Source organism: Oratosquilla oratoria, unplaced genomic scaffold, assembly GCF_046742065.1.
Source record: "Oratosquilla oratoria isolate Oo_2021 unplaced genomic scaffold, ASM4674206v1 SCAFFOLD175, whole genome shotgun sequence".
NCBI lineage: Eukaryota > Metazoa > Arthropoda > Malacostraca > Stomatopoda > Squillidae > Oratosquilla > Oratosquilla oratoria.
In genome coordinates this window covers 144,829-157,892 of record NW_027467528.1, presented here as the reverse complement: position 1 = coordinate 157,892, position 13,064 = coordinate 144,829, and positions in this window count along the sequence as shown.

The following is a 13,064-nucleotide window of genomic DNA, read 5'->3' as shown; positions in this document are numbered from 1 at the left end:
AAAAGTGACTAATGAAATTTAACACAAATAAATGCAAGGTAAAAATAACGGTAAGTACGATTATTATTTTGAAATTCGTTAATAAAAGTGGATAGTGACAGGGATCTCGGAGGTAATTATCAGTAATGATCTCAAATCATCTAAGCAGTGTATTTCAGCCTCTGAATAAGCAAATAAGATTTTAGGACTGATTGCGCGATCTTCTGACTTCAAAAGTTCAACTCTCATTAACAAGCTATATAAATTGTTAGTTCATCCACCTTTGGAGTATGCTGTTTCCGCATGGTCACCGAATCTCATTAAAGACTGATAGATTGGGTCAGAAACATGAACATTGACAGAAAGGCTGAAAAGTAAGGTACAAGCAGCAGAGATGAGAGTACTGCGAATAATAAAAGGTGTGACAGAATAAGAAATGAAGAAATAAGAAGAGAGCTGGAAATAGAGCCAATATTAGAATATGCAGAGAAAAGCCAATTAAGATGGTTGGCCACGTCATGAGGATGAATGAGCATCAGTACCCATTAAAATACTACCAGTAGCAGCCACAAGGAAAGCGTCCAACAGGAAGACCCAGGAAGAGATGGAGAGACGGTATCAGACAAGCCACAGAGTCAAGAGGAAGAACTATGGAGGAGGTGGAGAGAGTGCAGCTGAATGCTGATAGGGCCTTGTGGAAGGACTTCGTGAGGCATCATCGCTGACAGGGCATCGCCCTACCTGGTGTATGGTGAGGTGAGAAGATTGGAAAAAGTACAACGGCGAGCCACAAAACTGGTTCCAAATATAAAAAATAAATCATACAAATATCGACTAAAACAAATGAATCTGTTTTCCCTAAAAAAAAAAAAAAAAAAAAAAAAAAAAAAAATAGACTCAGAGGTGACTTGATACAGGCCTTTAAGACTCTAAAGGTAATTGACAATATCAAAAGTGACACAATTTTTACACTGAATGAGAATCCGACAAGAAATAATGGTCTCAAACTGTCAGGTGTTATGACTCAGGCTGGAAAGATACTTGTTAAACATAAGGGCATACCAACTGCCCAAGCCACAACAAAGTTAGAATAGGGATATAGAATCGCATCAGACTATTGGTATGCCAAAAGACAGAGGACAATGTTAACCATTTGATATTTCAGTATGAAATATAATCAAATAGAGACAACATAAATTAACAAAACAATATTGATAACATTAATCCTAACACACAATAAGAATAAATGGGGAATGATATATGTAGAAAATATAGAACGGGTAATGCCGCGTCCACACGGTCGAGCTGTGCCTGGCAGACTTTGCCCTTACCGGGCAAAGTCCGTAGACTCTGCGCACGAAGGTATCCATACGGCTGACGATGGTGGTTGGAGGTTAGTTGGCCGCAAGCAGAGGTTGGGAGGGAGTGGTTCAGTGCGGTACGATAACCATGATTCCCGCCATACTTGGAAAGAAGGTAGCAGCACTTTACAGCATTATAATTGCTGCCTACATTAAAAAGAAAAACAAGAAATCACGGAGGCATGTCTGGTGCCGTGAGTGGTTACATGAGAATGAACATGAACAGCTTTTCTGTTCTCCTTTCGAAAGTGGAGCAATATATACAAAGCAAGAGACAAATATGAGGAAAAGCATAGCACCAACAGCAGGTCTAGAGGCTACTCTGTATAAATCAATCAATGTTACGGTGTTTTGTCGAGACCAGTATACACTAGTACTAGATACGGACATGGTGGTAAGGTAACTTCGGTCTGTACTGAGCGGATTTGCTAACTTTGGTCGCACCTCATCTCGTGCGTTTGGCAGCGATATCAGCCCTCCATCCACTGCCCGCAAATGGCGCCGGGAACGGACAGTTTGATGGTTTGCCCGATGAAATTGCCCGTTGTCGAGCAAAGCCCTCGTGCCCGGCGGACAGTGCTCGACCGTGTGGACGTGGCATAAGACTGAAACCTGGCACGTCGAGTTGTCGGTTGTCCAAGCAATGATTATTTCAATCCAGAGGGGCGAAGCTGGCAGCTAGCTAGCTAGAGGCGAGTCTGTCGAGTCTTAGGAATGCCTAGCTTGTATAGGGGAACTAGGCTGATGTCGTGGCCAGTGATTGGCTGAGGACAGTTATTCAGGCCGAATTGCCGAACTACCGCTTGGCTGCGGAGCGACCGAAGTGGAGGTCGGGGAGAAGGATGACTGTTTGTTTCTTCGAAGTAGGATGGTAGTGGTAGTAGGAAGGGTGTCATTCAGGTGACATCCGGATGGGGTATCGTGTCACCTGGCTAGGGGTAATATCGTGACGCAGGAAATAGATTCAATTTGGAAGTGGGTAGATACAACTTTGTCAACCGTGTATTTAATGAATGGAATAAACTTCCTGCAGAGGCAGTACAATGTAGTTCATTTCGAGGCTTTATTTTATATTTCATTCTTTGATATTATTTGTCTATTCATTATTTGCTTGTTTTTCATTTGTTATTATTTATCTGTCAATTTATTATTATTTACTATTTACCTTTTTGTTTATTATTTAACTACACCTATGCATTTATTTATTTCATTATTATTTACATTATTACCATTTTTATTCTATTTCATTTGACCACTATATTTTTTCGCCTCCCACCTAGTTATGGACCAAAAGGTCTCTTGTCGGCATGGTCCGCCTTTGTAATCCTTTTTCCTGGTGATAGACTTAGAGATGAATCAGCCAAGAGAAAGTGGAGAAGACAACCATGTATCAGATGATTCAGCAGTGAAAGTAGACAAGGCTAAAACAGAAGTGAAGACACTGAGTATAACCCTGTGTAGATAATCTCTAGGATTGTATCAAACGTTCATGCTGAAAATGTCAAAACACGCGATAATGCGATCAGGAGTGTATTCGACGATAATGTGAATGTGAGAGGATGTTTCTTCCACCTAACGCAATCTACGTGGCGATGGATTTGTAGAACACTACCGTAATGATGTTGATTTTCGGTTATATGTCGGAATGATGGACAGCCTCACGTTTCTTCCAGTGGAAGATGTGCCAGAAGGACTTGCCTGTCTATTAGATAATGCTCCAGATGAGGCTACAAATTTGTTGTAGTATTTTAATAGTGTATATATCAGTGGTTCCTGGCGATCAGTTAAAGCTCGGAATGGACGTATGCGATTTAAGCGCTTAATCGTGCCACTCTATCTTCCAGTTGTTTGGAATGTAGGCTACACACTGCAACTCTGAATAACGATGCGCACAACAGTAACATTTGTGAATCTTGAAACAATACTTTCATAATATAGTTGGACACCGACATCCAGTATGGAGCGCAATCTAGGGTTTCAGCAAGATTATGCAACTGTGTCCACATAGATCCAGTTGGACAATGTTGGTAACCGTGTAGTGAAACGTGTGCAACAGAGATTAGTGGACTCACATCAATCAAAAAACCTTTGTGGTTTGTTTATATAGGTGGATGTATAAATGTTCCTCAATCCTTACGTGGAGTTGGACACAATATGAGAATTATGTCACCGTGGAATCGACTGGACCTTGTCAGTGTCTGGTTTTGTGTTTGTCACAGTTATTGATGAGCTGGTCGAAGAATCGGGTCGACAATACAACACTTTCTCTGGTAATATTCTAAACAAACCCCTTTGCGATGCCACCAAGGAACTACGTAAGAAGATTATATCATTATAAGAAAAGGTGACAAGTGTGTCGTCTACGTCCATATGACAATGATGAGTATGTAGATAGAATGTGAAATACCATAAGTGACCCTACAAAGTTAAAAAAAAAAAAAAGTCCAATGAATGCATTGAAAAAAATCAACAGCATAGTAATGAGAGACAATAAGCTTCAGCGAAATACTAAGTTTCCTGAAATCGTCGGAGACTATAAGCCTAGGTATTGTTATGGGACTGCTAAGACCCACAAATTTAGTAATCCCCCTAGGCCCATAATATCACAGATGACATCACCCACCTAAATTATGGCTAAATTCTTAAGCGACACATTAAAGGTCAACTGAAAAGGATTTGGATTTGTTGTCGTTTAATGTATGAAAATATAGCTTGGAGGAAGTTAGAACAGTAAAATGCACGCTTCTAGTGTTTTATAATCTTGTTTTTTTTTCAAAATAGCGTGATCTTTAAAGTGCCTAATAGACAAGGAACTTTTCATTGTCGCAGTTACATTTTCCACCGCTAGGGCATAGTGATGACGTAAAAGTTGCTGTTTACATTGTTCAACATGGCTGGCACGTAATACGAAAGTGACTTCATATTTAATTAAGAAGATTTATGGGATTAGGATGCCGTTTCGTGTTCTAATGTGGGTACGGTACAAAGATACATGGACGAACCAATTCGGATATCGAAACAAAACTCAACTGACGAAGAACATGTCGAGACCGAGGCCTCAGTGGATGAACGCTCAGAATGTGGGGAAAATAAGGACTGGCGAGTTGGTCGGAATACATTACTACATGCGCGCTTTACATACATAAATGTACACCTCCAACCACATACTAGACCAGACACATTATTTCGTGGGTTTGTCATCAGGCATGCGGATGAAGGTCTGAAGGAATGAAATGGTAGGCCTAATACGTAACAAATGTTGATGGGCCTGGCCCTACCTGCCAGGCCCCAGCATGTTCAGCAGGGCTGATTTTGATTTTATTTTGTTGGAAAAACATCGACACGACCACCAAGATGACAACGTCCACAGGGCATGGATAGTTTATCTATCCATGCAAGGAGGAATTAATGTGCTTTACTAACCATCCTTAGGGTACTGGGTTCTCATTAGGGGTGAAATTCAGCTCCTAGGGGGAATTTTGGGTTTTCTGGGGGCGAATTGTGACCACAGTAAATTTACGGGGTGAGGAAAGCATTTATAGGTTTTGGCCTGTCTGGCCTGTCACTCACCTGGGCTGGAATTGTACCTGCGCTGATCCAAGTTAATCTTAGGATTGGAAAAGTGTTACTCTGTGCGATAATATCGCACGGCGTAAGAATATTATCGCCTATGGTGATGTTATATGTGTCCACAGAAACATGTCTTTCTTTTGCATTTTTCTTTGAATTGATGCCTTTTGTTGTTGGCTGCTGAAATCTATATTGTTGGGAGGAGCTAAAGATGTCAGAAGTAAAGGAAATGTATGTTACGTGAATTACGTTAAGTCGTAATACGTAACAAGGAGCTTTTTTTTTAATAGCATTAGCTTCAGTTTGGCCTGTTAAGTAGTTCATTATGATTTTTTTTTTTTTTGTTAACCCAGATGTATAAATACAAGAAGTTTATGCAAAACATGCTTTTTTTTTAGTCACACATGTAATATTACGTTTCTTAGCCGTAGGAGGGTTGCATTCTTCGTCGTCTGTCCCGTCAGCGTATATATCCACGCTTATTCATTTACGTTTTACTGTCTTCTGCCCGCCATCCGTATCTCCATCACTCATACGTTTGATCTCTGTCAGTATTTGTAACCGACAAAGGGTTGTTCGTTACGGGTTTGAATAACTCTTCCACGTCACTAATCATCCGTTCGTCCTCTTCTTTACACTCTGTTAGCAGATCCTCAGGGTGCATGCCTTCTCGTAACATCCCATGAGACTTTAGTGTGCCCACCTTGTGGTACACCATACCCTTAATCTTGTAACACATACTCTTCTCTGCTGCATTCTTCAGCTTATCAGAGGTTGAGAACGACGTTAATGAGAACATCAAATTGAACCCGGCGATGTTGTCGAGGAACCTTTTAGATAGTTCATACGACCCGTCGAACAGTGACTTTAGCTCACCGTTCTTTATAGTTGACAGTTCTTTCACGTCAACTTGCCCGTCAGAGCAACAAATGTAAGGGTTCTCTTTCTTCCACAGAAGAGCCTGGCACATCTTGTATCTGTGTTCTCCTATTGTCTTTAGCCGATGAGCCGTCACCTTGCCATCTGTTTCTCTTAGACCCCCAACTAAGTAAAAAACGGAGGTGTTCTTCTCGCTTTTACTACGATGTTTAACGTCCCTAACCCCTCAAATCTCAGCTAACGTTCGTGTGTCACCCTCGCCCAATTCTGACTCCTTTCCTAGCTTGATTGCGGCTGCTACCCTTCTCTCACTTTGCACACGACGCCTGTACTATTTGTTTCAGTCTCTCCTTATCTGCCCTTTTCTCTGTCTTCTGTTTTTTTTTTTTTTTTTTTTTTTTTCTTCAGCCAGCCGTTTCTTCTCCTCATGGAAAGCGCGTTTTAGAAGCCTTTTCTCTTCCGCTGCCTGTTTATTTGTCTCCACGGTGCTCCGGCCTTTCTCTGCTGGTCCGAGAGCGGCACGCGAAACGGCGCCTCCTTTTTTCACCTCACTCTTACGCTTAGTGGTAGTCTTTACACTTCTAACAGTGTATTTGTTGCGGACAGCGGTTCTTTTTGACGCCCTGCATAGCCTGTCTAGGAAATGCATCTGAAAGTTCCTGTGATCGGATTTTGCGCCATGTTTAACGAAACTCTTGTACCCTGAGAAGTATTGGCGTATGAACGGCTCTGAGTCGCTGTCGGATATGGCTTCATCGAAACACCCCAACCCGTCAAAAATGGCGTCGTTATATTCGAATTCTTTATCGTTCTCTAGGGTTGCCTTGGAAGCAATGACCTTCCTTTGGAACTCCTGTATAGACGCTTTCACTTTAAACATTTTGACGTCTGTATACAAACCAGGGGATTTTTTTACTGTGCTCGTCTCTAAGTCTGACTGCTAACGCTTTTTCCTCTTTAAAATCCTTCTTGGACACACCCTTGGTGGTTGTTAATCACTTCCACATGTGCTTCCATCTTCGCTGCTTAGCAGTGTTCTTTCCTGCCATCGCAATAGCAGACAGTTCACAATATGTCTTACTTACATCATCCTGGTACATCATAAAAATCCCCTTACGGGGTATTACCAAAACACCACCGTGACCGAGGCAATTTAGAGACTTTTTTTTTTCTTTTTTTTTTTTTTTCTTTTTTTTAGATTCAAGTTTTATATACCCACCAATATTTTCAATTTGCATTTGATTTGTAAAACTTCATTATAAACATAATCCATGCAAAATTGTAAATGTATATATACTATCAAATAATTCCGACTGTCGTCCCAGGATTCGAACCAAGACTCGTGAATTCTCAAGTTTAGGTTCGAATCCCGTGACGACAGTCGGAATTATTTGATCGACATCACCGTCACTGGTGATTCTATTCAGGTATATATACTCATTTGGAAAAAATAGAGGGATTTTTAGTCATGTTTGTATATTATTTAGAATGCACCATTTGAAACAGACAATCTTGGAAAGGAGGGGGGAATGATATTCTGACTAATGGTGAAAGCTGACCTCCCCTCCCCCTCCCTTTTTTGTCCCTCAGAAGTTTAGTTTAATATAACAATGTTTGATGTTACAAATTGGTTTCCACTTTTGTTTTGCTAGTCATAGTAGGATATATGTCTCAGATAGGGTCCGAGAACAGTTATGATCTGACCATAATACAAGCCTGGTGAATCAGGGCACCAGGCAACAAGGTAATTGGACTTTTTCCTCGTTCTCCTTGTTGTTTTACTCATATGAGTACTGGTCCCCTGTACCCTATTTCTGGTGCTTCAGGTTATAATATACTACTTCCTAGTGCTCATACTTATTACCCACTCCGTCCTGAGGTGCAGGTAAAATTCTAGAATTAATTAATAGGTGACCCTAGCTGCAATGTAGCATTCACTATAGCTGAAGAATAATGTAGTATATCATTAATGGTACTACTCCGATATGGTACTCACTCATACTGTTTTGTTACCATTTAACATTATTTTGTTGTTCCTTTGCTTAATGCAATGTTCCTTATTGTGATAGTGCTCAATTTTTGGTCTCAATATCGTATGTGTTGCGAACATTTTAGTAATATTAGCAAAACTATAACAATGTTTATGTCATATGTGTAATGACTGGTATTACTCATGGACCCCTACACCCCCTACGTATGTTGTCTGTGTAACTTAGTGTAGAATAACAATCTAATGAGGACCACAATGGAAATAAGCGTACATGTTTTTTTTTTTTTTGTGTTATCCTCGGCAATTTGTAATTACTATTTCGAACTATGTGTTCTTGTCATTATATGCACTTTATGTATATTAATTCTATGCCAAATAAATTTATATACATATATATGTATATATACATACATATATATATATATATATATATATATATATATATATATATATATATATATATATATATATATATTAATATCATATGTCACAAAATCCCTGGACAGTGGAAGGAGAAGGTGGTGGTTGTAGGGGCGTGGAAAATACCTACCTTAAGTGAGGGATGAAGGGGGAAGGATAGCCTTAGTGGGAAGCCGAAGTCCAGGAGATTTGAGTCACCGACGGGGACCACGCACGCTCCCTTCTCGGCGCGCGTGTATATAACTCAAAGGGGGTGGGGCAACTCATTAAGTAGACCGTCCTAGGCTAATCAAACACAGCATCCTATTGTGAATTCTAATTATTAATATTATTTCTACAATCAAACGTTATTGGCATGCAACTGAAATCTATAAAGTGCCTAGAAGATAATCACTTTTACCTACTGTACTCTAACTCCCTGCGCGCCTCTCTAGGGGTCCTATTTAGTAAACACCAATATCGTCACTTGCTACCATCTCTAGGTGGCTTCTGCTGGATGCTGGGATGTCTTCAAATAGGCGCGGGTTCCTCGTTCAGGCAGGATGCGTCCGCTATTGAAGGATAACTTTGCTGTTAAGCGTGGCGGGAACCCTAACCGTCCTTATTGTTTGGCATCGCATGACGGGACGCGGGTTCGATTCCGTAGGGGGTTTCCTAATTTTCACTAACAAGCTCCTTTCTGGTCAGGATGTCCCGAAAAGGGGGGAACTGTGCTCTAGTTCGTCGAATAGGCACAAGGGTGGTGATTCATCCCACCCTAAGCGCGGTGTGTTCACTGGAGGCTGACCTCGTCGCAACACCGTTCAAAACCCTTCCCACAAGGGTCGGGCGTCACTCACATCACTGTCCACAATTCGATAAGTCTCTGGGGGTGTTGGGCACATGAATCACTCGTGTAGGGTCTGGCGGTGTGTAAACGGGTCACTTTAAGGAGAAAATCCTCGATAGCCACCGTATGGGAGGGTCGGGCGTGTTTGAACTTGCGAGAATACGAGTGGCCCAACCTCCCAGTGGGGGCCCAGAGGGATGACTGCCCAGTGCCCGGCACCGCCGGGTCAACTGCCTAGGCCCATACACTGTATGGGCATACACCGTCGCCGTTTTTCTAAATGTCAAACCAATAGTTCCGTAGGGAGCGCCGTGCACGTTTATGTGGAAGTTGAATCAGTTCTAATTGTTTCCTGAGGGTAGTCGTCACTACTCACGAGAGTGGAAGATAAGATCCTAACTAGTCTAGTTAAAACTAGCCTAAACAATAAATGGCAAGTACGCAGGGGTGGTGGTGAAACCGTTAGAACTAATTCGAACGGTAACTCTTGGATGAAATACCAATTCTAATCATAAAGTAGCAACTTACAACTGCAAGAAGGAACAGTAAACTTGAGAGGTTGTGGAATCCCACACTTAATTTCAAACATTCGTGGCTTTGCTCGCAGGCATATGCAGACTAAAGGGAGGAGTGAGGGTTTTCCTGAGCAATTATAAGTCTCTCTCAAATTCGTTAAGGCACTGTAATTGACTGCCAAATTGGCGCAACAGTTAATGAGGATAAGAAGGAAAAATATCAAGAAGTAGTTGCTAAAGGCCTTAAAGAGTTCCGGCAATTCAGCCGAAAAAGGCTGAAAGGAGACGAAAAAATGTGAAGCCTGCGTCAGCTAGGCCCTTGAGCGAAAGTATTTGGTAACTGTGGTTTGAGAACAGACGTAAGAAAACGAGAAGAAATAGTAGGCCGTGTGTCACAATCCAAAGTTGTGATATTATATATTATATATTATTAGGGGTGCATGGGCCAAGCAAGGCTGAGAACCCCTGTCCTAGACCCTCTTATGCCTTTTTTTTCAAGCAATGTCCCCTCTTACGACTCAGTGGGAGGAACAACATCCAACAAGCCATACATTAGCAAAAGAACCCTACACATCTTCACATCGCCACAATCGACATTCTGAAACAGCTCTGGTATGCCTGTGAGCAAAACTTTCATTTACTGTTAGTATCTAGGATCAGTAATATTACGGAACCTTTCAAGTTCAGACTTGTATACGACACAACAACTATAGTTTTCTGAGTGATCAGAATCAGGCTTTTTATACCTCATGGAACTGATGCACTTTTCTCATTCCTTGTCCAATCTTTAGATTTGTGATTTCCTGCACATTGGTGGCAGTGAGGTTTCTCTCCATTTCACTTGGCAGTACAGCTTGCTTCAAGGTGGCCATACATTTGGCAATGGAAACAGATGATGACATGATATCTGTCTCTCACATAATAAATACCCCATTCCAGTTTTATCTTATCTTGGTTTTTATGAACAATTTCTCTAGCAGGTGGTACTTCGGTACATAATGTATGAAAAAAGAATAGATCTTGATAGATCCTATGGTTTAATTTTTCCTTGTTCTGTTGTGACTAATGTTTTCGTTAGGTAAGAGTAAGCTATGTAAAACCATTTCTAAAAGTGCCCTTGTACATTTGCAAGAATATCTTAAATTGTTTGGAAACTATCATCAGAGATGCTATCGAACATCATTTAGAAAATAACCGTTTGATAAATGATAGCCAGCATGGTTTCAGACGGAAACGTTCTTACGTGACTAACTTACTCAAATTCTACAACACAGTTATCTCGAATTATGACAAAAGAAACAATATAGATTTAATATATCTAGACTTTGCAAAAGCTTTTGATACCGTCCCACACGAAAGACTACTTACTAAATTAGTTTCGCACGGAATAAGTGGTAGCCTATTAGGTTGGACTAGTAATTCGTTGAATGATCGAAAACAGTTGTTTTAAATGGAAAAAACTTCTAGATGGAAAAATGTTACAAGTGGAGTTCCTCAGGGCTCCGTTCTTGGACCACTTCTATTCATAGTATATATAAATGATATAGGCCATGGACTAAAATCTACTGTTTCCAAACTTGCTGATGATACAGAACTGTGCGGAATGGCAAGTGATCTCTCAAACCAATTAGATATTCAAGAAGATTTAAATAAATTACAGCAATGGTCTGAAAAGTGGCTAATGAAATTTAAAACTAGTAAATGCAAGGTAATGCACATAGATAGAACTAACAGTAAGTACGATTACAAGTTATTTGGAAATTCGTTAACAAAAAAGGATAGTGAAAAAAATCTCGACGTAATTATCAGTAACGACTTCAAATTATCCAAGCAGTATATTTCAGCCTCTGAGAAAGCAAATAAGATTCTAGGACTAATTGCGCGATCTTTTGATTTCAAAAGTCCATCACTCATTAACAAGCTATATACATTTAGAATATGCTGTTTCCGTATGGTCACCGAATCTCATTAAAGACATTGACAGACTGGAAAAAATACAACGGCGAGCCACAAAACTGATTCAAAATATGAACAAATAAATCATGCGAAAATCGACTAAAACATATGAATATGTTTTCCCTAAAAAAGCGTAGACTCAGAGGTGACTTGATACAGGCCTTTAAAATTCTAAAGGGAATTGACAACATCAAAGGTGACCAACTTTGCCAACCGTGTAGTTAATGAATGGAATAAACTTCCTGCACAGGTAGTGCAATGTAGTTCAGTTCGAAGCTTTAAGACTCATTTAGATAAACACCTAAGCAAGATGCTGTAATGATTATAATTCATTTTATATTATTTGTTTTTGTTTTGTTATCATTTGTCTGTTTGATTTTCATTTATTACTAGTTATATGTCAATTTATCACTATTCACTATTTACCTGTATTTTATTTGTTATTTACATTATCATAGTTTTTGTTTATCATTTTATTATTATTATGATTTTTTTCTGCATCCGACCTAGATATGGACCAAAAGGTCTCCTGTCGGCATGCTCCGCCTTTGTAATCCTTTGTTAGACGCTGAAGTGTCACGAATATACTAAGTAAAGAAGAAAAAAACACAGGTAACGAAAAAGTTGTTCATTGGTGCCTGATAGTGCTGGGCAAATACCGCTAATTTCAATACCGGAATTACCGGTAAACAACAATGCCGGTAAAAGACTCGTGAGGTAGTAGTGACGTCCCAAGTTCGAGTCGCCTTTATGACTTAAATCTAAACAAATTTCATCCTACTACGGTGTGTAGTCACAAGTTTTGTAATGTCGTCAATATAAAAATCCTGCGCTCCGAGTCGTTACTCCAACTCTCGTGGGCGGGGAGTAGGGAGGGGGTGCGTGTAAGGTCACAGCATTACCTCCTCTCCCTCAGTGCATAGGCCTACGCACCAATCCCCCCCTCCCCCTCTCACACTCCACTTCCGTCTCTATGTAAGTGCAATTTCATACAAAGAATATATTTTTCACATAGAAACACAATTTCATAAAAGAAAAATAATTACATGCATCATTTTTACACATTACACATAAAAATTCATTTCCAAAATCACCCATTTTTCATTTAGTCAGGACAAAGTTTTTTTGTACAATTGAGGTTTTAAAGGTTTTGTGCGAGATGAATTGACATATGTAGGTCATTTTCATAATGTTTTTTTTTTTTTTTTTTTTTTTTTACCAAGTTCCTCTTATATTAGGCTCAGGAACACAATCTCAACCCTTTGAATTTCTGTCAAAGTTTTTTTCAATTGTTCATAGTTGTCATTTCTTATATTGGAATTACGTTAATTTTGTATTAGCAGGACTCTACGATCCCTATATTTATATTATAGTACCTTAAAATGGACAAAAAACACACGCATATATTTTATTTTAATTTTTTATTCTGTGTATCCATTTGGATACATGCCCACCGGAATCGCCAGCGCGCGCCACCTCCACCAATCTAGGGTAAGGCTCGTAAATATTAGTTACTTAATTAACCCTAGATTGGTGGAGGTGTGCCAATTGGATACTACGCGAAT